Source organism: Bos taurus, chromosome 27, assembly GCF_002263795.3.
Source record: "Bos taurus isolate L1 Dominette 01449 registration number 42190680 breed Hereford chromosome 27, ARS-UCD2.0, whole genome shotgun sequence".
NCBI classification, from domain to species: domain Eukaryota; kingdom Metazoa; phylum Chordata; class Mammalia; order Artiodactyla; family Bovidae; genus Bos; species Bos taurus.
This window is the reverse complement of record NC_037354.1, coordinates 25,934,181-25,957,616: the sequence shown is the minus strand read 5'-3', so window position 1 is coordinate 25,957,616 and position 23,436 is coordinate 25,934,181. Positions and strand designations below refer to the sequence as shown.

The window sequence follows — 23,436 nt, the reverse complement described above, 5'->3', positions numbered from 1 at the left end:
GGGTGAATTGCGTGCAGCCCTGCCTCCCAGTTGCTCCCTGTGCACGGAGGAGCAGGTGTGCACTGTTGCCCCCTGCACAGCTGGTGAGGAGATATGGGAGGGACCGGAAGCCAGCTCACAGCCTCCCAGAATGCTGGGACTTCTGCGGCAGAGAAGTCCCACTCCGTTCCCCTGTCCTTTCTGAGCACAGTGAAAATTCCCAGGATGGCTGCTGTTACCTCTTTATTTAAGAAGGCTTCACATGCCTCCAGACCACTATCACTTCCTTGTGAAATAGAGCTTTCTTCCCCAAAGTTTGGCAAATCAAGCCTGTTATTGGGGAAGGAAGTCTATGACCAGAAAGGGCAAGAAATGCCTTCATTTACTGCCTCTGAACCCTCAAGCCCAGTCCAGAGAAACCTGATGCACATGCTCCAAGATAAACATCTCTTGAGGAGTCAGCTCGTCAGTGTTTCAATATTTATTTAATAATCTCGCTATATTCATAACATTGTAGAGTAAATGCTGTATCCTCACACTTGGAAACTTTCAGTAGAGGTGGGGATATGAATCAATGTATTAAAATAGAAGTTTTTAAAAATCACACATTTAAATGGTACACTAGACGTGGGGAATGATGCATAAGAGGACAAAGATGTCCTGGGAAAGGTAAACAGAAAGGGTTCACCAGAGAAGATTTCTGAGAAGAGGTGTGCTTAGAACTGGATCTGGAAAGACCACAGTGTGTGTGGAGGCAGGCTGGCAGCTGACCTCCTCTGAGATTCCATTTCCTCATCCAGAGAATGGATATAATACACACAGCTTGCAGGAGCTGTGGAAGGACAAAATTCAGTAGCAGTTTCCTGGGATGGTGCCTGGGTGTTTAGGAGGCATCAATGAATATCAGAGTCCCTTCCTTGTTTTATTTTATGCTACTACTCACATTTTTTTAATATTTAATAATAGATATTATCTATTCTTAAATAGGTAATATTTATATCTATATAATATAATATCTATATAATAATAGATATCATCTCATGGAAATGAAGAATAGTGACTTCTCACATTTTCTGTCTGGAGCAGGAATTACTTTCTAAAACAGCAGAATAATATAGTTAAATATTACAGATTTAAAGGAAAATGCATGGAAGCAACCTAGATATCCACTGACAGATGAATGGGTAAAGAAGGTGTGGTACATATATACAGTGGAATATTACTCAGCGGTAAAAAGGAACAAATTTGAGTTAGTTGAACTGAGGTGAACGAACCTGGAGCCTGTTATACAGAGTGAAGTAATTCGGAAAGAGGATAACAAAAATGGAATCTAGAAAAATGGTACTGATGTACCTATTTGCAGGGAAGGAATAGAGACACAGACGTAGAGAAGGGACTTGTGGACACGAGAGGAGAAGCAGAGGGTGGGGCGAATTGAGTAGCATTGACATATACAGACCACCGTGTGTAAAATATAATAGGGATCTGGTGGAACCTGCTGTATATCACAGCATGCTCAGCTTGGTGTTCTGTAATAATGCTGGACCTCATCGGGATAAGAAACTCAAGTACTACATCCCGGAAGTTGTTTACACTGGCATCTACCCACCTTATGCAGGAGGAAGAGGATTCCTCTACTCCGGCCACCTGGCCATGTAACTGACCGGTTCCTTCTCTACCCCATCCATGATGTTTATACTGGAACGTGCCTTCAGAAACATGGCCTCACTCCAGAGAGATACAAAGGCTTCAGGACATTTGATATAGAAGAGAAAAGCAGGAGTAACATTTGTTCCTATGTAGGTTTGATGTTGGTACATAGTAGAGAACCTCAAGAGATGATTGATATTTGGTCTCGGTTGCAGAGTGCTCATTTAAAATGCTGAATTATGTGCAAACTACATTTTACATAGAAATATATCTCAAATAGTTCCCATTTGTGCTCTCGTCCATTAGAGGTCATTTCTATGTAAAACCATCAAAATTGCCTTTATAGGTCATGTCCATTTGATGGCCTCTAAACCCTTCAGTTCAGATGGTAAAGCGTCTGCCTGCAATGCGGGAGACCTGGGTTCGATCCCTGGGTCAGAAAGATCCCCTGGAGAAGGAAATGGCAAGCCACTCCAGTATTCTTGCCTGGAGAATCCCATGCATGGAGGAGCCTGGGGGGCTACAGTCCACGGGGTCGCAGAGTCGGACACGACTGAGCAACTTCACTCACTCACCCGCTCAATGACCTAGAGAGGTGGGATGGGGAAGTGGTGAGAGGGAGGATCAAGAGGGATGGGGTATATACATACTTATGGCTGATTCACATTGTTGTACTGCAGAAACCAGCACAACATTATGAACAATTACCCTCCAACTACAAAGTTTAAACAAAATATAATGAAAGAGGCCCAAGAAAGGTCCCTGACCCTTCACCATGTGAGGATATGAGGAGACATTGGCAGTCTGCAACCTGAAAAAAAGCCTTCACTAGAACCCTACCATGCTGGCACCCTGACCTCCAACTTCCAGCCTCCAGATCATAAGAATAAAGTTCTGATGTTTATAAGCCAAAAACAAATAAATAAATGAAAATGCACAAAAAGTAATCATAAATCTATGTTAATAGGCACATTATATAATAGTTTAACATAACTATGAGTTTATATATTTATACATATAATAACAGCCCCATTGTATGTACCTATAACATATATACAGTTAACACATATTAATATTTATACAGCATATAAATAAATATATAAACACATTATATAAAGATTTAATTGGTGAGAAATAGCATCAAGGGGGCAGAGATAAAAAGGAATAATATTTTATTTGGCTTGTCCTAGTCTGAAGGAAGCAGTGGGTTGGTGGAGCTCACATCACAGCAGAATCTCAAATGAGTGATTTCCAGTCTCCCAGAAATGCTGTCTTAATCTCACGTTAAGCCCCCTTCAGTTGCTAGTTAGACTCACTTAGACTCAAGTAGATGCTGGATACGCAGTGCTGTGTTCACCAGCCAGTCACTTGCATGAGGCGTGGTGAGAACTCTCCAAGGTATGAGAACGGTTGATCTTGCCAAGCACAGCCATCATGGAGCCCCGCCACAGTCACTCCCTCAACCCAGAGAGTCTTTGCATCATGGGCTGGAGACCTGGAGCAGAGGAGGCTCTGCCTGGGGTGTCTCCCTAGCAGGGTGAGTGGTCACGGGCTTGCCCTGTCCAAAAACCCCACCTCTCCTCAGGCTCAGAGAGAAAAAGTCAGCCTGCTGTTCCAGAGCTCTGTGAGAAAAAAACACGCTAAGCCCTCAGGTTTATTCTGCAGCATGCACTGGGCCACACTAGCAATAGCCAGCAAAATACTTGGCTAAGAAGTGCTCTTCATTTGGAGCTAAACCTACTGCTGCAAGTTGTTACCATTGTGAGGCAGATCGGCTTCCAGAGAAACTCCACACATTCCAGCTCTTAATTCCTCTGAGAAAAATGTGGGCCTGAGCAAGCCACATAGCGGCTCTGAGTTCCAACTCTGGTTCTGAGATTTAGGTATTGGTATGTGTTGAATTATGTATCTGAAGAGATATATTGAAGTCCTAACCCCATTAGTCCCTCAGAATGTGACCTTGTTTGGAAACCAGGCTTTTACAGAGCTAATTGAATTAAACTGAGGTCATTAGGGTGAGCCCTAATCCAGTGTGACTGGTGTCCTTATGAAAAGGGGACATTTGGACAAAGAGAGGCATGCAGAGAGGGACGATGATATGAAGACAGTCGACCACCAGTCACAGGACACTCACATCTCCAGAGTGAGGAACAGCCAAAATGTCTCCTTCCGAGGGAGAGAGGCCCTTCGGACACCTTGATTTTGGGCTTCCAGCCTCCAGAACATGAAACAGTGGATTTTTACTGTCTTAAGCCATCCAGTTGGTGGTACTTCATGACATAAATATATGTATGTGCTGAGTCGCTCAGTCGTCTCTGACCCTTTGCGACCCCATGGACTACAGCTTGCCAGGCTCCTCTGTCCATGGGATTCTCCAGGCAAGGATACTGGAGTGGGATGCCTTGCCCTCCTCCAGGGGATCTTCCCAACCCAGGGATCGAACCTGGGTCTCATGCATGGCAGGTGGATTCTTCACCAACTGAGCCACCAGGGAAGCCCAAATTTTTGTATAGTATTTCTCACTAGAAGAGACTAGAATTATTGGGAAGACCATTTCAGTCAGAACATCTAAGTTCTACCAAGGCAATTATGGGGTTGCAAAAACTGCAGAAAGGGAAAAGGAATCAGAGACACAGCGTGTTGGCAGCTGGTGCTGTTGGGCTGAAGGCGGCTGTGGGCACAGTTCAGCAGACAGAACTCTTTCTTCGGCCTCCCCAGGGTGTTCCCTGTCCGTGTGTCAACAGATAAATCTCAGTGTGTCGGCCATTTTGCTCCATAACATTTTCACTTGTCAGCAGCTCAGCTCATCCCCAGGTCTGGAGAGAGGCCCACGTGACATTCATGGGACACTGACCGCGCTGTCAGGGATGAGTGGCCAAGAGGAACATTTCTCTGTCCTGGGCTGGCTCCAGTCAAACTTGGCCATTTCTTGCTCGTCCCTGTTTAACGGTGCTGTGGGAAAAGGCAAAGGGTGATGATTTCTGAGTTACCTTCCTGGAACTAGGAGGAGCACCTAAAAAAAAAAACACACAAAAAAACAGGAAAAGTGAATTCCAGTGAAGTTGCTGCAAGTCGGGGGCTGTGCTGGCTGAAATGACAAGCCATTATCTGAGTAGGGGCAAGCAGCATGAGTCACCACAGGCAGGTAAGCTGGCTGACCGTTCTATCTGGAATTCTAGCCGCACCTTTGCAATTGCAGTCCTATGAAGTCGAGAGTCTGTTGAGTCAAGAAAAATCTGCAAAAAAAAACCAGACTCTTCAAAGAATATGATATCTTGTATAAACAATCACTATACCTCCCGGGGTGGCGGGGAGGGAAATACACCCTCACCTGTGGGCCAAGTCGCTTCAGTCATGTTGGACCCTGAGACCTCATGGGCTGTAGCCTGCTGGGCTCCTCTGTCCATGGGATTCTCCAGGCAAGAATACTGGAATGGGTTGCCACGCCCTCCTCCAGGGGATCTTCCTGACCTGGGGATAGAGCCTGTGTCTCTTATGTCTCCTGCATTGGTAGGTGGGTTCTTTACTGCTAGTACCACCTAGGAAGCCTTAAAGTTACTTTTGATGATAAGAATAATGTCAAATCACACTAGAGCAAATTTAAAAATTAAAACAAAATAGAAACAAAATCACCCATAATTTCATGACACTAATACAACTTCTCAGGTCTCAAAACATAAGGGAATTGTTAAGTAAAATATAGTATATTCATATGGTTGGATGTTATGCATCTAAATGAAAATTACAACAAATTTTACCTAAATATTTAGCAAAACTGTTTACCTAAGGAAATCATAATATTAAATTCTGTGTGTAGTACGATCTGGAAAAGGAATGCTCAGAAGGAAATACACCAAAATATTGTGGGTCAGTTTTACTTTCTTCTTAATAGGCTTTGCACTTTCTAAATGCTTTTTAGTTTTCGGAAGTTACTATCAACCCAGAATTTGGTAAACGTTCAGTTTTACTTCCTTCTTATTTTTCTACCATCTAATTATTTACTTGTTTAATTCAGCTGAAATTTTTTCAAGAATGCCATGACCCTCCCCTAGCTTTTTTTTTTTTTTTTCCTCCCCTAGCTTTTTAAAAAGTTGTCAACAGATAACCAAAGGATGTTAAAATGAGAAGAGGTTTTTGGAAATCAACTATTTAGAGGTGGAAACCGAAACCAAAACTGCTTACCATCAGTTCACATAGCCAGTGGCAGGGCTGGGACAGCAGGATTTCTAGAACATCTATCTCAGAGCTTCATCCTCAGTGTTAGCTGTTCAACATGGCCCTGTGCCCAAGTTAATGTGCACAAGAGTATGTTCAACAGAGATTTAGAAATTGCTACAAAAGACATATACATGACATTGACACCCATTGCTTGCACTCTGTTAATTCAATTTCTGTTTTATTTTTTCCTGTCCTCTGGGATCTACCCTCAGGTACCAAGTTAGTGCTTATTCCTGGCCCTGTGAACTGTTCAGTCATCACCCAGCAGTAGCTTTCTTGATCACAGATGATTGTCTACAATGAGTTCTCATAGGACTGGCCCAGATACCCATGAGAGTCCCTGAGACACATCTGGAGGACCCACAGGGTCAAAATGAATTTCATAATACGAAGACATTGTTTGCTTTTCCACTCTTATTCTCGCATCAGTTTCCAGTGTTGTTTGCCAGAGGCTGCTGAATAATGTGCAGATTGAAACGGGCTGAACACAGGAGAAGGTATGAGACTCCAGCCTTCTGTTAAGCCAGGTAGAAAAGAGATTTGCCCAAAGTAGAGCAATGCCACTCTTCTCACTACATTTTTTAAAAAGAAAATATAGCTATTTTCATAAGATGTACTAATTTGAAATGTTATTATATGTTATTGAACAGTGTTTGCTATTTCATTTCTAATGTCATATCAATCGATATAGATCCCACATCAACAAAACTTCCCTTTGAAGCATGTCAAGGAGTCCTGAGATCCTGAAAAAAGAGAAGAACTGCTACTCTGCTATCCCCCCTGAGGGACCCAGGTGCCACATAGCCATGTCCCCTGACTCTTGCTGCTGCTTCAGAACTGAAAGCCCTTGAGCATCTGATGCCTGGCAGAATGGACGGTGTGGAAGGAACTTTCTGGGTCATGAGGTTGAGGTCTCTAGTGGAAGATCTCACTGTGACTTCCTTCTGGGTCTCAAGTAGCAAGATGTTGAGGGGACATTCAGGGAAGGAGAGAGGGCTCCGTTAGAATGGGCTCTGGTTCCCTGGCAGGTGGGGGTCTGGGGGAAGAAACAAGGGAGGGGGAAGAATGAGAATTAAGAGAAGAAGGCTAGAGAGTAGTGAGCTGCCCTGTGCGTTTCACTCTGCTTTCAGACCTAAAATATCCTCAGTCAACCATAACCCGTTTATCTTTAGTACCGATATCTGATGCAACAGAATTTAAAAGAAGACTTCACAGCCCACGGAAGAATCTCTCCGAAGCATGAAATTCTTTAATTTAGAACAGAGCATGCCATTAGACTCTTATAGATAAAAGGTCTGAATGCAAATTCTTATGGACTGTTTGTGCACTGGCTGAGGGGCAAGATGCTTAAGCTTGGCTGTGCATTAGAATCACCCAGGTTGCTTGGAAAAATCCACATGCCAGGGCCCCAGGGGCAGAGCCGAACGTCAGGATATCTTAATCTCTCCAGAAGATTCCAAGGTACAGCCAAGTTTGAGGACCATGGAACTAGGGAGGTAGAAATCAAGAACACAGTCAAGTGAAATGGATGGGGATGTTAGTGCCCAAAGGAAAGGGGGGGATGTGAGGAGCCCAGAGAAACAGCATCTCCTTCACACCCTAGCTCCAGGCCTGAGCGGGTCTTCTTCCCCGGTACCTCCCGTTTGGAGAGGCTGGAGGTTGGTTTTCCGCATTCTTTCTCCTTCCAGCCAGGCCTTTACCCAGCTGGTCTCCAGAAAGCTCAGCCCTTGGACAAGGAAAGGAGAGAAAGCTTGGCAATTTTCTCTCCAGCTCTTCAAATCAACAATTTTGGTCACAGATCAGGCTGCTGAATCTTTTCACATCTGAAACTCAGACTTTGACGTGCTTGTTTTTCTCCCCCGGTCTGACTCACAGGGTGAGTCATAGCGAACCTTGTTAATCTCCACTGGACCACGGGAAGCAAGGGCAGAGGGGGCAGGCTTCCTCTCCCCGCGAGGGCTGGGCTGAGGCTGAATTCTGAGCTAGCGTCTCAGCTCCCATCCCAGCTCAGCCCCCTGCCTCCGAGATTATTCTTGGAGCCCTGCCTCCGTTTCTGGCAGAAGTGATAGTTAGGGATCAGTAAGCCCAAGGCTCCAGGGATCTGTGGTTGGGTTACCCACTGATTTCTCCCTGGCTTCTGTGTTCCCTGAGGTACCTGAAAAAAACCATAACACTCAAAACTTTCAGGCTGAAGGAAGCTTTGGGGTGAAGAGGGTGGTCTGATAAGATAAGTATCTTAGCAGCACAGAATGCCAGGAAGACTTCTTGAAATCAAGAGAAATGCAGCTCTCTCTCTGCTAAGACAGTTATCAGAGATGTTTATATTTATTCCTGTTTCCTGGAATGTGAGAAGGGAATGTGACATTCTCTCCTTCTGATGCTGCCCACATATCTTCCCGGCCGTCCGCGGTTGCCCAGGCTCTGATGACTCTCGTCCATGGACGGATTTAGACTGGGGCCCAGAGGGGCGAGGTGATGGAGAGGGTGCTGCACCCCGGCCTGGGTGGCACCCGCCCCATGTATGGGGGTCTGACAAGGGGGGAGGGGGAGCGATTCACAAATCACCCACCCATTCTTTCCACAACCATCTACTGGGGAAGTGAGATAGGCACAAGGGAAGACTTGGGGCGAAACCAGCTTCCCGTCCCTATGGGAGCTCACAGCTGAGCAGAGGGGCAAAACAGTCACAGGGCAGTGTGGAGAGAGCACCCAGGGATACCCCAGGGTGCTATGGGTGCGGAACGGAGTGGGTTAGTGCAAACTGTCTCGAGGTGCGGAGGGCTCCTGGGAGACTGAGCTGCTGGGGGGTAGGGGCGCTGGGGAATCCAGAAGATGGGGATCGGAGAAGCCAGTAATCACAAATGTCTGTGATGTTGACCCTCCTGACCCCAAAAGATAGAGTAGGGTAAAGTCTAAAGGAGTGACCTTGTCACTAGGCTGGTCCCTGAGTGATATGACTCAGACTCTGGAAGCTTCTCTTTCTCCTGCCCCTGCTCGCTGGGCGCTGGGGAGGCTCTCACCCACCTGGACCCCTGGGCACAGCTGCTGCTGCTTCACCTGGTGCCACACTTCGGCCTGGCTCCCGGGTCCACTCTGGACGCCCCATTCCTGCCTGTCCCACTGAGTGGCTCCAAGGTCACTTTGCCGTTGGATGATGACTCAGAAAGGCTTTTACTCTTTTTTCAGCAAAGGAGTTCCTAGTGTATTTGCTCATTCTCAGTCACTAAGTCACATCCAACTCTTCACAACCCCGTGAACTGTAGCCCACCAGGCTCCTCTGTCCATGGGCTTCCCAGGAAAAACACTGGACTGGGTTGCCGTTTCCTTCTCCAGGGGATCTTCCCGACCCAGGGATCGAACTCACATCTCCTGCCTTGGCACTTGGCGTGCACACTCCCATTTTCCCAAAACAATATCATGAATTATGGCTACATCAATGCCCAGGCATTGCATTATTATGATTTTATGAAACTTCTCAGATGGGCCATTTAATACTTTACAATTGCCTTTGCTTTCTTGTTCAACTATTAATACGATGTTCCTAGAGTTAATAATTTTTCATATTATTCTTTTCTTGCCCAGTTTCCTATGTCTGTATCTCAAATGTATCCCCGTACTCTGCCAGAAAGTACAGATCTCCTTTCAAGACACCCACACATATCCACCATAAGTTTCATTTTTTTCCCTTGGAGACATCCTTCCAGAGCCCCAATCTGCCTGCTGGATTTGTTGCTTCTTAAGGATGCTGCCCCATTATTGTCAGTATTACAGTGTGGGCATGTTTGGAGGACACTGTTCTGCCTACTGGGGCTTCCCAGGTCTCACTGTGGTAAAGAACATGCCTGCCAGTGCAGGAGACATAAGAGATGCATGTTCAATTCCTGGGTCAGGAAGATTCTCTGAACAAGGGCATGGCAACCCACTCTAGTATTCTTGCCTGGAGAATCCTATGGATGGAGGAGCCTGATGGGCTACAGTTCATGGAGTCACAGAGTAGGACACGACTGAAGTGACTTAGCATGTTCTGCCCACCGCAATAAAATCTGTTCCACTCCAGAGAGACTGAAACAGTAAGTCAACCAGCCCTGCCCTCACCCCATCCCCCTCTCTTTGCCAACCAACAGCTTCTTGAATGTGTAGCTGTAAAAATGCAGTCTCACAACCTTGTCTTCCGAATCACAAAAAGTACTTCATCTCTCTTTTCAGGAGTCAGAAATCTGTGTTCCCATTTTACAAAGAGAAGAACCAAAGCCTAGAGAATATTACCATTTTGTGTAAAATCCCAGAAGGCAAAGTGCAGTCTCATTTCTAGGGCTGGTGTCTGTCTTCTACATGTGAAAAAGTGAAAGTGAAAGTTGCTCAGTCATGTCTGACTCTTTGTGGCCCCCTGGACTATACAGTCCATGGAATTCTCCAGGTCAGAATCCTGGAGTGGGTAATCTTTCCCTTCTCCAGGGGATCTTCCCAACCCAGGGATCGAATCCAGGTCTCCCACATTGCAGGCAGATTCTTTCCCAGCTGAGCCACAAGGGAAGCCCAAGAATACTGGAGTGGGTAGCCTATCCCTTGTCCAGGGGATCTTTCCTACCCAGGAATTGAATAGGGGTCTCCTGCATTGCAGGTGGATTGTCTACCAACTGAGCTACCTGGGAAGCTCATGTGTCCATGTGACATCTGTGCAATTTGTTCCAGTTGATCCTGGATAATGTGACAGACGAGGTGAGAGACTAGATAATGTATTTCCACTAGATCTCTCCTCAGAGAAAAGTTCCAACTCAGCTTGCTCTCGGCATGGCACAGATGGTCATTCTCCACTCAGGTTTACTTCTACAATTTCCTTTTTATGGGCATTTTACTCCTCAGTGAGAGAATCAGGTGGTCAGATGACTTTTACAGCCATGCATGATGGAAGCCCATGACAACATTTCCATGACTCCCACCCACCTCCTCTTGCCCAGGCTGTGACAACCGCACTCCCAACACCCTCCCAAGGAGCCTGTGGAGGCTGGGTCGGAGCTGGTTAAGAATCAGCAGAAACAGCCCTCTTCCCTTTATTCTCAGAACTCTGGTGTCCTATTTCTATCTAATCTGGTGTGCATGCTCTGTCGTGTCCAACTCTGCGACCCCGTGGATTGTAGTCCACCAGGTCCCTCTGTCCATGGAATTTTCCAGGAAACAATACTGCAGTGAATTGCCATTTCCTCCTCCAGAGGATCTTCCTGACCCAGGGATCAAACCCACATCTCTTGAGTCTCTTGCATTGGCAGGCGGACTCTTTACCACTGGTGCCACCTGGAAAGCCACTTATAAACACATTTCAGACCTTTTGGTTTCTCTCGGTTCTTCTGAAGTTCAAGTTCACATTCAAGATTGCTACTATCAGTCCTTCTCTGTTCGTGGTCAGGTCGCCAGCTTTGGCAAAATAGAAATACTGTCAACGCTGCCTCCACTAGCTTCATCACATGTTATAGAATGAAGCGTAAGTGCCAATAAGCTCAACATCTGTATTGAGAAGTCAGAACTCTGGGGTTGAGGGGAGGACGCGTGGAATGAAACTGCTTGGAAGGAGAGAACAGGGGTAATGGAGGGACTGGGGGGCATTGACCAGGCAGGAAGTGAGGTTGCTGTGAGATAGCTCAGCGCAGGCAGTAAGAAGCCACACTCAGAACCTTGAGCATGCAGACGTTTGAAAAGTAACAGCAGAGGAGATTTGAATGCTCACTGCCTTTTGTGTGTCTGTGTGTGTGTGTGTGTGCCCATGTGTGCCTGTGTTCTATTCGACACAACTCTGAGAGTCAGAGCAAAACAATAGGAGACTGTGCTACTGAGTCCCACCCTGGTTCAGTTCAGTTCAATCACTCAGTCGTGTCCAACTCTGTGACCCCGTGAATTGCAGCACGCCAGGCCTCCCTGTCCATCACCAACTCCCGGAGTTCACTCAAACTCATGTCCATCGAGTGCGTGATGCCATCCATCCATCTCATCCTCTGTCGTCCCTTCTCCTCCTGCCCCCAATCCCTCCCAGCATCAGAGTCTTTTCCAATGAGTCAACTCTTCGCATGAGGTAGCCAAAGTACTGGAGTTTCAGCTTCAGCATCATTCCTTCCAAAGAAATCCCAGGGCTAATCTCCTTTAGAATGGACTGGTTGGATCTCCTTGCAGTCCAAGGGACTTCTCCTCAAGAGTCTTCTCCAACACCACAGTTCAAAAGCATCAATTCTTTGGTGCTCAGCTTTCTTCATAGTCCAACTCTCACATCCATACATGACCACTGGAAAAACCATAGCCTTGGCTAGACAGACTTTTGTTGGCAAAGTAATATCTCTGCTTTTTAATATGCTATCTAGGTTGGTCATAACTTTTCTTCCAAGGAGTAAGCGTCTTTTAATTTCATGGCTGCAATCACCATCTGCCGTGATTTTGGAGCCCCTCCAAAATAAATTCTGATACTGTTTCCCCATCTATTTCCCATGAAGTGATGGGACCAGATGCCATACCCAGAGTAAAAGAATAGAGCAGTCAACCCTTTACATCCACGGGTTTCGCATCTGTGGATTCAACCTACTGTGGATCCAAACCCTCGGATGGGTAACCGGAGGACACCAAGGGCCAGGTGCACTGTACCTAATTATATAAGGGACTTGAGCACCCCCAGAGTTTGGTATTCACCTCGGATGGGAGTTGGGACCAACCCTCCCCAGACACTGAAAGACAACTGTAAAAGCTGGTGTGCTGCCTCCCACTTCAGAGGCAGCCGCTGTGATCACCATATTATCTGCATAGCCAACCTCTCAAGCCACAGGAGTTTACTGTAAGGAATTGTAACTTAGTAAAATATGCACTTCAAAGCCAGAGGAAAGTGGGTCTTTTCCCAGCTTAACCCCAGACCATCCCCACCCAACCATTGGCCTGCCTCTCCCTCCTCCTTCTAAATATTCAAATACTTAAGGAAACCTCCATTTCTGCCCCATCCTAGGTCAGATCCCCCATTCTCTGCTCCTTAGTACCCTGCCCTGTTCCTTTGTGCACTTTGCGCAATTATACTTAGATAAGTAATTGCAATTAGTTCTTAAATTTGCCTCCCTCTTCTCACCACTTTATGCCTGTTGTCTTGATGTTATGTAATTGTCAAATGAGTGAATTGACATTTCACAACTACAAGTCTCTATATCATGTAACAACAAAAATCCAGTTCAGTGAGATGTCAAGGGTAAATTTTCCTTTTTCCCTAAGATCAGATTGTTTCCTTTGTATGTCTGTTTTCAAATCTAAAAGCCCAAATGACAAAGCTAACCAGAGGCTGTGCATTTAAAAGGGTGGCTGGGACGTTTCTGGACACATAAGGTAGGTAAGTCACTTCAGTCGTGTCCAACTCTGTCCAACCCCATAGACGGCAGCCCAAAAGGCTCCCCCGTCCCTGGGATTCTCCAGGCAAGAACACTGGAGTGGGTTGCCATTTCCTTCTCCAATGCGTGAAAGTGAAGTCGCTCAGTCATGTCCGACTCTTAGCGACCCCATGGAGTGCAGCTTACCAGGCTCCTCCATCCACGGGATTTTCCAGGCAAGAGTACTGGAGTGGGGTGCCATCGATGCCCTTAATGTATATGACGACATTTGGTGACCGCGATGACTAAGCTGCTCTTCAGTGCTCATTGAGATAGTTATAGATTTCTATTTAGAGTAAATTTAGCTGTAATGACAGCAGCAGTCAGCACCATAACAGCCAAGTCTTAAGAAGCAGCTTTCATCCAGAGAACCACAGGCTCCCATTTAGCCTGCTCGGCCTGCTTCTGTCAGACTGCTCAGGTGGAGCCTAACAGACCTCCCAGCACCTTCCGGTCCTGCCTTTATTCGAACCCTCACTGACATCTCCAGTCTACATCATCACACTTTATCTGAACTCCCCTAGCCCCTCTGTGCTTAACGACATGATCAAACATTCGTCTACTTGTCTAACAAATACGTCTTGTACAGCATCTAAAATGTACCAGACTCTGTGCTGAGCATTTGCAAATATGTTGAACTACATGTGTGTTACGTTAGTCACTCAGTCATGATCGGCTCTTTGTGACTGTAGCCCACCAGGCTCCTCTGTTCATGGAGTTCTCCAGGCAAGAATACTGGAGCAGGTGGCCATTTCCTTCTCCAGGGGATCTTCCTGACCCAGGCATAGAACCCAGGTCTCCTGCATTGCAGGCAAATTCCTTACTGTCTGAGCCCCCAGGGAAGTTCTAATGAAATACATGGTTCCCTATTATTTCACAGGTACACGTTTCATGGAGGGTATGAGGGTGAAATTGAGGGCTAGGTTGTATGTAGTTTAACCCCCAAAAGACTCAGAACGGTGTTCAGTAATAGAGTTAATAGATGATGTTATCTTTGTTTCATGACTAATGAATTTAGCACACGGCAGAGAGGACTGACTAATCCAAACTGAAAGGGAACTGATGTGAAATAAACCAGAGCAGAGAACCATGACAAGGAAGAGGATAGGCAGACGCTGACAAACAGAGACGCTCTTACGGAGGGCTAAAGCTGGAAGACCCTAGCCTTTGGAGTCCACACTGCATCGTTCGTTCCCCAGTCACTTCCAAAGAGGACATTTGGACTGCGGCTTTTGTGTGACACTGCTGAGCGAGGTGGAGAGGTGCACAAGAGAATGCATTCCAGAAAGCACTGGGAGACAGAAAAACAAAAGGAGAGGAACTGGAGGAATTCCGTGTGTGGGAGGTGTGGGCACAGAGTCAGGCAGCGCTGGCTTACTAGCATCACGAACACGAAATCCGAGTGGGCACAGGAGTTTCAGGTTGTTCGAAATGCACTGAATATTCAATGAACATCCCCTGCTTCGTGAGGCTTGCCAAAATACATCCTATTCTCTCTGACTTGCCTTTATGAGCCTCTATCCATTCCTTGCTTCCTGAAACGAGCCCACTTATGACCCAGGTCAAAATTGGGATTGTCCTCCCCCCAGGCAACCTGGCACCTCTGCTCCGGTGTCCAGCCTACTTTTTCATTAAAGCAAGATCTTAAGAATGGTGAGGATTTTAAATTCTCACTACAGTGGAACCACTGACTGTTTTACTGCAGTGCCAGAAAGAGCTGAGCATTTGATGTTGACCTCCGGAAAATATCATTACATCTCTACGTTTTAGAGGCTTTTTCACTTCCTGTTTAACTTAAAATAATGTTCTTTCTCACACTCAGTGAATCCCTCCCAGGGCCACGGGATAAGCCAGGTCACACAGTGATCAGAGCAAAGACCCAAGGCAAAGCACTGCGATGGTGAAATCCATCCATGGTGGGTGGATTCCCAAGACTGGAGGAAGTGGGGAGAAGGAGGGGAAAGGGGACATTTTTCTGTATCTGAGGCAAAAGAAATCTCTTTAAATTTCGAATAGTAATCAGTTAAAGAGGCAGATACCTACAGCTCTAGGATTACAACTGACAACTCTCTCCTTAAAGTTGAAAGCAAGAGCAGATGGAGAAACAGAGTTCTTAGCATTTGGTCTGCGCTCAGCCCTTATAGAAGAAAGAGCCCATTCTAGCATGAAGAGACATGGGGAGAGTGCTGGGAGGCAAAGAGGAAGAGGGTTGGAAGAGCAGGATAAAGACATTTAAATAGGACACACACAGAACTAGCCAGGGAGGTTTACTGTAGTCCTGCCTGGGTTAGAGTTTGCCATTTTCTTAGTAAGGAGTAAATGGAGGTTAGTGAGTGGTTATCTGTTATTTACCATGAATATGGTGATTTGCATCATAAATGCGCAGCAGATTGTATAGGACCTCAGTTTCCTTCTCTGTGAACTTTCTTGTCATCACTGTTGTTGTTTTAGTCACTAAGTCACGTCCAACTCTTTTGCAACCCCATGGACTGCAGCCCACCAGTCACCTCTGTCTGTGGGATTTTCCAAGACAGAATACTGGAGCAGGTTGCCATTTCCTTCTCCAGGGGATCTTCCTGACCCAGGGATTGAACCTGGGTCTCCTGAATTGGCAGGTGAGTTCTTTACCACTGAGCCACCAGGGAAGCCCAATTAGATTTTTTTACCCTCCCCTAAAATGACTTCAGTTTTAACTGGATTCACCAGGTATGTTGATAATAGAAGCAAAGCCCCAGACTTAGGGCTATATCTTATTCTCCTTTGATGTTTATCACTGAAATGATCCTACTCTGTGCGACATTCTGGATATCCTGGACATCAGTCATGTTCATTGAGCATCACGCTTTGACCTCTAGCTTCAGGCAGGAAGACGAGCTAAGGCAGTGGCTGGAAAGATGTCGCCCAAGGATGGCACATAAGTGATACCCACGCTGCCTGGCCCCCCTCCTTACTCAGAGCAGACATTGCTCATCCATTAGGCACTCCTTGTCGAGTCACTGTCTCACGATTATTTTCAACATCGCCACAAGGAAGCCACTATAAATCAATTGATGTTGGTAGATGAGAGAAAAGAACATACTTGCCACCCAGTCCTATCTTTGTTGTTTTCCAAAGATAGTCATAAAAATCATGTTCAGCGAAAAGTGTCAGAATTTATCCTGAATATATCCTTCAGAGTAAGAGTTCAAAATCTTAATATTATCTAGACACCCAGATATGAATGAACCAATTATATGACAGAATTGAAACAATACTCTAAGTATTAGTCATATGTGACTATTATATAACATATACATGAAATATATATATATATATATATATACAGACATATAAAATATATATGTTAAAAGAAAACAAAGTCTGTGTTAGAAAGCTCTCCCAAGTATTAATAGATGCTCTCTAACCTGTGAAGACCTCAGTTCTGGCTGTCGTCTTGGATCTGGTATCCAGGGGGGCAAACCAGAGAGGCAGCCCCCAGTGCAATTTGCAAGATGTGTTCTGACGGTGCCAGCCGTTGCTGCAGCTGTGAGTCAGAAACCTCAGTGGGAAGGAGACGGTGCTAGTGGGCTGGTTAAGAGGCCTCCATCAGGGAGCATGCGTTGGCAGCTCGGCAGAGGGGAAGCTGGTTTGAGAGCCTGAAGATTCCCTGAGGGAACAAGAGAAAGGCTTGGAATACAGGTCAAGAGATCAAAGCACAGCAGAACCCTTCTCTCCACCTCCCTTGAGCGCCATGGCAAACCAGAATTGTACTGTGGGCATGAACTGAGACTCCCACTGCTACTGTCCAAGTCCTCCAGAGAGTCGAGGTGGGAAAGAGTTCAAAGAACTCTCAAACATAACTTAAAACCCCAAGAGTCACACCGAGTAGCACCATAACATTCTAAAGCTGAAACTGCCTTTCCTGATCCAGCCCCCATCTGGCCTTCTCTTAGCACAGATGAGAAAACACAAGCCCAGGGAGGTCAAAAAGTTTAGCAAAATTAGACAACAGAACTAGGATGAGAACCCCAGAGACTTGAGCCTGGACCCTGGACTTCTCCTTTCTTCCAACCTTTCCATAGACAGCGGCCTTGAAAATCTATGATCGGGGGACTTCCCAGCTCAAGAGATCATGACCAAGTTGCTGGGTCATTGAGTTGTCACCACGTTGAGGAATTGTCCTTTGAAGGAGGTCCTTCTTGGCAATGCCCTTTCAGAATTTCAGTGGATGTCCAGCATGAATCACGAATGTGCTCCCACAATGTGGCAGCTTCAGACTGAGAGTATGAAGACACAAATGGGTCAATGAGGAGAAAACGAATAGCCTGCTGACACTTCTGCTTCCTTGAATGAAGTATTAGGCCTGAATTATTACAGCAGGAAATGCTAAACTGCGGTGGAAAGAAAAGGTGTGATTACTCATGTCAGTGTTAAAATTGCCATTTTTCACAAAGGGATTAATCACCAGCCACAAAACCTGCTGAACTTGGTATAAAGTACTTTCCTCTTCCCCATGAATTTTCCCTCTTGGCAGTAGGATTATAATATGATTGTGTGGTCCCTTCCAGAAATTAAAAACAGATATTAAGGAAACTCTCGAGGATGCCTTCGGTCTGTTCTGGGTTGAGGAGGTTTCCTTGTCAAGACCGAGATCAGAGCATGGCAAGAGAGGTGCTTAGCCTGCAAAATCTAAGACGGAACTCCCTCTCTGGATCATGCGGGTTCAAGGTCAGCACCAAGAACGAATGCTTCCTCAGTTTTCTAGGAGCCTCCCTTGCCTCGCTCTGGTCTTGTCCCCAGTCTTCATTTGCCGTGTGACTTCCAAGGATCCTAGATGTAGGTGGGAAGAGCAGGATGGGTTAGAGTCAGGACAGAGGGGACATTTCAAACAGAGAAACTTGGATGGGGTGATGCTGGGGAACCTAACACTCAAACAGCAAAGGTCCTCCTGCTTAGCAGTCCACACACAGGGGTGAAGGGACTTCTGATCTGCAACCGGAAGATGGGGCCCAGAAGGAATGATCTGCAAGGCAATGGGTCCCTTAAGCTGATGTTCTGAGTCTGAGATCTGGGTGAACAGTGATGAAGTAAGGGGAAGAACAGGTCTGGGTAGGAAGACATAGTGTTAGGAAGGCTGATCCAGCCACAAATAGAAAAATCTAAATCCCTAAAGCAGGAGCCCAGGCACTAGGAACTGACAATCAGAGAACCTTCGGCCTCCAGACTGACTCCAGATTCAGCCAGATGAGCTGTAGACATGGGTTTTCCAGGTGACTCAGTTGGTAAATAGTCTGCCCACAATGTGGGAGACCCAGGTTCAATTCTTGGGTTGAGAAGATTCCCCTGGAGAAGGAAATGACAACCCACTCCAGTATTCTTGCCTAGAGAATTCCATGGACAGAGGAGCCTGCTGGGCTACAGTCCATGGGGTCACAAGAATAGGACACGACTGAGTGGCTAACACTGCAGACATAGGTGGATGGAGAAGGTGATGAGCTGGGCAGACTGTGCATCTGATATTTCTCCTCCACAGTGGCTCCCTTGCTTTGCTTTGAAACAAAGTGCCTGCCTCAAAGACTGAAATCTTTGCTGACTGTTAAAAAGTACCATGTGTCAAGGAGTCTCTGTTGGGATAGCTTTATTGTAGAATCAAGAATTGAATTTTTGGTAAGAAGACACTAGAAAAGCGTTCTAGTTCAAAGATTTTTAACCTGGTGTTCATGAATGGGCTTCAGCGTGTCTACAAATCTCCTCAATTAACATGCAGAATTGTGTGGTTGTTTATTTTTATGGAGAGAACTCATCGCACTGTGAAATTGGGGTCATGGGGAACTTTAACCCTGAAACTATCCAGATTTCTCATTTAGGATGAGAACTTGACACACAGAGAAACTTGAGCTCTTTATCAAAGGCTTTGTTTGCATCCATGTACATCCAACTCATATTAGTCACTCAAGGAACATTTGTAGAGGGACTTCCCTGGAGATCCAATGGTTAAGACTCCATGCACCCAATGCAGGGGGCATGGGTTTGATCCCTGGTTGAAGAATTAAGATCACGCATGCCATGCAGGATGGCAGAAAAAGAGAACATTTGTAGAGTGAATGGGTGAATAGATGGATGGTTGAATAAATGAATGAATGAAAGTTCTTTGCTCTTAGTCCACTTACACTTTCACCTCATCCTCATCACTCCCCATTGGTCTCTCCAGCTCTAACAGAGTATTGAATGTCAAGCAGGTGACCTCAGGAATGAAGGACAGATGTCTCCAAGAGAGCTCTGGCTGCTCATTCTGCCTTAGGGGACTATCGCCTGCCCTCCCCTCCTCCCAGTGCTCCCACTGGCTCTTTTCAACACAAGAGGAGCTGGGTGCCCCAGGTTAGTGAAACAGGCGCCTGGTCCTGCTCTCTCTGCTCAGCGAGAGGCTCCGACTCTGGGAATACTCTGCCTTGTTTGTTTTTCAAGAGAAAAAGAAGGGAGGTTAAATTCTCATGTTAGAAGGGAACATCTGTCTTCTGAATGTGAAAAGGTGAACGTGTTAGTCACTCAGTTGTGCTTGACTCTGTGGCCTCATGAACTGTAGCCCACCAGGCTTCTCTGTCCATGGAATTCTCCAGGCAGGAATATTGGAGTGGGTAGCCCGCCTCTTCTCCAGGGGCTGTTCCTGACCCAGGGATCCAACCCTGGTCTCTTGCATCGTAGGCGGACTCTTTACCGTCTGAGCCACCAGGGAAGCCCATCTATCTTCTAACACCTGGAAAATGGTTTATTGTCAAGCCATGATAATCATTTTTGATCAGGCATCTGCCCCTCCCACAGCTCCAGTTTCTACCAGGTAGCGGCAGTGAGAAGGGCCACAGTGACCAGCTGTGAGGTAAGGTGCTTTCATATTATCATTGGCTATTAACCGATGCTGTCTTCCTCCTTCCCTCCTTCCTTCCCTCCTTCCCTTCTTCTTTCCTTCCTCCTCCCCTTTCTCTCTTCCTTCCCTCGCACATTTCTTTCCTTCTTATGGCCATCAGATTAAGTGCTGGTGGTACAAGGTTGAATAAGATACGGTCCTGCCCTTACAAAAATCTACAATCTAGCTATGGGCAAGGTATAGAGGATCCCACAGAAAGGAGTTGTCCTTTCTACTCAGAAGGTGAAGGAAGCCCAAGATGAAGTAAATAAAGACTGAGATGAAGTTGAAAAGACTGTTGCCAGGCAAACACAGGAAGTTGGCCTAGGTCCTAGTGCAGAGCCCAGAACCTAAGACTCTTGGTTAACTCCCGTTGAATAAAGAATCTGTCATTTTCCCTCCTGTGATCGGTACAGTGTCTACCACTGATGTAAGGGCTTCCCAGGGGCCGGACCTTGCGCTGGTGCTTGGCCTGTGATACTGCCTGGACTTCTCACACAAACCCCACCTGGCAGGTGCCATCTGTTTTGTAGATGAAAGCACCAAAGTTCAAGGAGGTCATACAGTCTAGAACCTGGACCCAACCACATCTGACTCACCCAGAACCTGATCCCCAAACCCTTGTCTTTGGGTCCTCAGTGAATTGGGCCAGACACCTACTAAGGTCTCCAGGGCATATGCATCTGAGTCCCCCATGTGAAGGATCCAACTGAAGGCAGATAAAGCTCATACTTGGGGCCCATGAGGCTAATACTCAGAGATTCCAGTGCCTGGGGTGGGTTCCAAAGTCCAGAGTCAGGACTGGAAGGGTAGAAAGTCTCTTTCTAACAATGAGATTCATTTTCATGTCCGTGGAGAATTTAACAGAGATATTTTCTTCCACCATAAGAGGGGATGACTTCAAACTGTTTTCAAAATGCACATTTTTAATGTGCTTTTATAGTACTTTGGAGTACTTTACATGGGTTCCCAAGCCTCTAAGAATTAAAAGGACACTCGTGCCTGGGGGACAGTTCTAGAGACTGATCCCTGGGTAAGTGTGTAATAATAATAATAAAAAAATACACAGAGAGCAACTGAAATTAAACCCAGAGGGATATCTTTTCATTCAATTTCGAATACCTAGAAAATGACTTGGCAGCTACAGAATAAAGAGAAAGAGCAGAAACCAAAGTCAATGCCAACTTACTTAAGTTTGGATTCTTTTCCCAAGGGAATACTTCTGAGGCTCTACAGATGGTCATGTCTGAGGCCCCCTTCTGCAGATGGAACGGTGAGGCTCAATAGAGTCATCTCAAGGTCAAAGCAAGGTCATACCAAGTGAGCCATGAGTGAGAAAGGAAAGAAGAGAAAGTATATCTGTGTCCTACAGCTACAGCCCTTGTGGGCCCCTAAACTGTGGCTAGAAATTTGCTGGCAGTAAGGAAGATGGGAGGAAGGGTGGAAGAGCAGCTCCCTGGCAACGCAACTCATTGCTTTGTGCAAAGGAAAATGAATCTATCAAGGAGAAGATCACATGCTGAGGTATATTGAGTCATTTATGGCTGTCATTCATCTCCAGGACTTGATCTGGTCAACTGGGGCCTCTTCCGCTGTACTTGGGACCCCCAGCCCTCAGACATATGGCTGTCCCTTGCGATCCTTTTAAGATTGAGTGGCACCAAGAAGATCATTAAATATCCTGGACTGAAGAGGAATCAGAACAATGAGAATGTGCTTAAAGAATGAATGGGCCATGAAATAGGGAAACAGGGGTAATAGGGTCAACATTACAATATACAATCCAAAGGGCAGAATTGTCTGGTACCTTCAGCCCTATCAGGAGAGAGGGATATGGCATCTGGGGGATGCTAATAGAGGTACTCACCAGAGATAGAGGACTGGAGTGTAGATATATTTTATAGGATTTTCTGTGATCTAGTTCTCCAAGTTCAATCTGATTCTATGGTCCCCAAATAACCTTCTTATAAATACTCCAGTTTCCAGACACCTTGATTCTAGGAATAGAATATGAGCATGTATTAATACACTGGGCTTCCCTGGTAGCTCAGCTGGTAAAGAATCCACCTGCAATGTAGGCGATCCCGGTTCGATTCCTGGGTTGGGAAGATGCACTAGAGAAGGGATAGGGTACCCACTCTAGGTACCTAGAACAAACCACTCATTTGTTCTCAGCTTCTACCCTCTCACATACAGTCATCAGCCCTGTGTGTACAGAAGCCATCCAATCCCTGGGGAAAATAATTACTCTGGTTATAAATAAATTGCTGGTGTACTTTTTTGTCCATGCAGGTGGTGTGTTATTGAGGGAGTGCCTTCCAGAGTCTGTGGACCTCATCAGTGAAGGCGGGTCCCAAAGTCCATTAATTCTCTCGGGTAGTAATCACCATCTTAGACACGTCTTGGCGTCCAGCCTTTCTTCACCAGATGATGCTCTTCCTCTGTCTATCCCAATGCTTCTCTAAGTCCGACATTCTCCTCAAAGGTACTGCTGTTGGCTGGTCTCTCTCCTGAGTTGATGCCTGGGGCCATGCAGATGGTGCAGGAAACAGGGCTAGTCCTGGCTTTGTCGCTCACTTTCGCGTGGCTGTAAGACATTTTGCCTCTTATGGGCCTGTTTCCCTTCATTCCCCAACACCAGGGACTGCTACCTCTGAACCCTCCCACAGCCCAAATGACAGCAGGTAGCTCAGATGGTAAAGCATCTGCCTACAGTGCAGGAGACCCAAGTTTGATGCCTGGGTCGGGAAGATCTCCTGAAGAAGGGCCTGGCAACCCACCCCAGTATTCTTGCATGGAGAATTCCATGGACAGGAAAGCCTGGTGGACTACCGTCCAGGGGGGTTGCGAAGAGTCAGACACAACTGAGCAACTAACACTTTCATAGGAAAAGGATGTTCAAAAGCATCAAATGCTTTACAGATGTGATGGTGGCCCTAGTGATAAAGAACCCACCTATCAATGCGGGAGATGTAAGACACGTGAGTTCAGTTCCTGGCTTGGGAAGATCCGCTGAAGGAGGGCATGGCAACCCACTCCAGTACTTTTGCCCACTCCCATGGACAGAGGAGCCTGGAGGGCTACAGTCCATGGGGTCGCAAAGAGTCAAGCATGACTGAAGCAACTTAGCACACAACACACATACTTCTGTATTTGTGCCAGCTCACTTCCTAGACATGCTCCATATACAGTTATCAAAATCATCATTCTCTGCTCCAACCATTTGCCTTTTAATGGGCAGAACTCCAGGACAGATGGCCAGATGGCAAGAGATCTGAGGGTGACCTTATTTTGACCATCCTGGTGTTTTATTACCAAAAAAAT

General features: G+C 46.2%; 1 long non-coding RNA gene across 4 annotated transcripts; it reads right to left on the bottom strand.

Annotated features, from left to right (window-relative positions):
- Nucleotides 1-2,784: 2,784 nt before the first annotated feature.
- LOC104976082 (uncharacterized) lies at nucleotides 2,785-22,331 on the bottom strand. 4 transcript variants are annotated; one of them, XR_009493152.1, is made up of 5 exons: nucleotides 17,284-20,185; nucleotides 16,637-16,878; nucleotides 5,812-5,908; nucleotides 4,961-5,100; nucleotides 2,785-4,642 (listed from the first exon to the last, which is right to left on the bottom strand). It is a non-coding gene; the product is annotated as an uncharacterized lncRNA (long non-coding RNA). The 4 variants fall into 4 exon arrangements; XR_009493154.1 differs by lacking the exon at nucleotides 5,812-5,908 and adding an exon at nucleotides 4,815-4,865 and having other exon boundaries at nucleotides 17,284-20,184; XR_009493153.1 differs by lacking the exons at nucleotides 5,812-5,908; nucleotides 17,284-20,185 and adding an exon at nucleotides 21,980-22,331.
- Nucleotides 22,332-23,436: the final 1,105 nt, after the last annotated feature.